The sequence below is a fragment of the Triticum aestivum genome, chromosome 3B, assembly GCF_018294505.1.
Source record: "Triticum aestivum cultivar Chinese Spring chromosome 3B, IWGSC CS RefSeq v2.1, whole genome shotgun sequence".
NCBI classification, from domain to species: Eukaryota; Viridiplantae; Streptophyta; class Magnoliopsida; order Poales; family Poaceae; genus Triticum; species Triticum aestivum.
The window spans coordinates 182,135,745-182,137,513 of NC_057801.1; positions in this window are offsets into that span (position 1 = coordinate 182,135,745).

Below are 1,769 nucleotides of genomic sequence, written 5' to 3' on the forward strand. Positions count from 1 at the left end.
GTGAAAAATCCTAATCTCGATCTATGCCAACCTAACAAACACCTTCGGAGATACCTGTAGAGCATCTTTATAATCATCCAGTTATGTTGTGATGTTTGATAGCACACAAGGCATTCCTCCGGTGTCCGGGAGTTGCATAGTCTCATAGTCGGAGGAATATATATTTGACACGAAGAAACCAGTAGCAATAAAACTGAATGATCATTATGCTAAGCTAACGGATGGATCTTGTCCATCACATCATTCCACTAATGATGTGATCCCATTATCAAATGACAACTCATGTCCATGGCTAGGAAACTTAAACATCTTTTGATCAACGAGCTAGTCTAGTAGAGGCATACTAGGGACACGTTGTTTTGTCTATGAATTCACACATGTATCGAGTTCCCGATTAATACAATTCTAGCATGAATAATAAACATTTATCATGAATAAATAAATATAAAATACCAATTTTATTAATGCCTCTAGGGCATATTTACTTCAGTCTCCCACTTGCACTTGAGTCAATAATCTAGGTTACATTGTAATGAATATAACACCAATGGAGTCTTGGTGCTGATCATGGTTTGCTCATGGAAGAGGCTTAGTCAATGGGTCTGCAACATTCGGATCCCTATGTATTTTGCAAATCTCCATGTCTCCCTCCTTGACCAAATCTCGGATGGAGTTGAAGCGTCTCTTTATGTGTTTGGTCTTTTTGTGAAATCTGGATTCCTTTGCCAAGGCAATTGCTCCAGTATTGTCACAAAAGATTTTCATTGGACTCGATGAACTAGGTATTACACCTAGATTGGATATCAACTCCTTCATCCAGACTCCTTCATTTGCTGCTTCTGAAGCAGCTATGTACTCCGCTTCACACGTAGATCCCGCCATGATGCTCTGTTTGGAACTGCACCAACTGACAGCTCCACCATTCAATAAAAATACGTATCCAGATTGTGACTTAGAGTCATCTAGATCAGTGTCAAAGCTAGCGTCGACGTAACCATTTACGACAAGCTCTTTGTCACCTCCATAAACAAGAAACATATCCCTAGTCCTCTTCAGGTACTTTGGGATGTTCTTGACCGCTGTCTAGTGATCTACTCCTCGATTACTCTGGTACCTCCCTACTAAACTTATAGCAAGGAACACATCAGGTCTGGTACACAGCATAGCTACATGATAGAACCTATGGCTGAGGCATAGGGAATGAATTTCATTTTCTCTCTATCTTCTGCAGTGGTCGGGCATTGAGTCTGACTCAACTTCACACCTTGTAACACAGGCAAGAACCCTTTCTTTGACTGATCCATTTTGAACTTCTTCAAAACTTTATCAAGGTATGTGCTTTGTGAAAGTCCTATCAACCGTCTTGATTTATCTCTATAGATCTTGATGCCCAATATGTAAGCAGCTTCACCGAGGTCTTTCATTGAAAAACTCTTGTTCAAGTATCCTTTTATGCCATCCAGAAATTCTATATCATTTCCAATCAACAATATGTCATCCACATATAATACTACAAATGCTGTAGAGCTCCCACTCACTTTCTTGTAAATACATGCTTCTCCAAAACTCTGTATGAAACCATATGCTTTGATCACCTCATCAAAGCATATATTCCAACTCCGAGATGCTTGCACCAGTCCATAAATGGATCACTGGAGCTTGCACACTTTGTTAGCACCTTTAGGATCGACAAAACCTTCTGGTTACATCATATACAACTCTTCTTTAAGAAATCCATTAAGGAATGCAGTTTTGACATCCATTTGCCA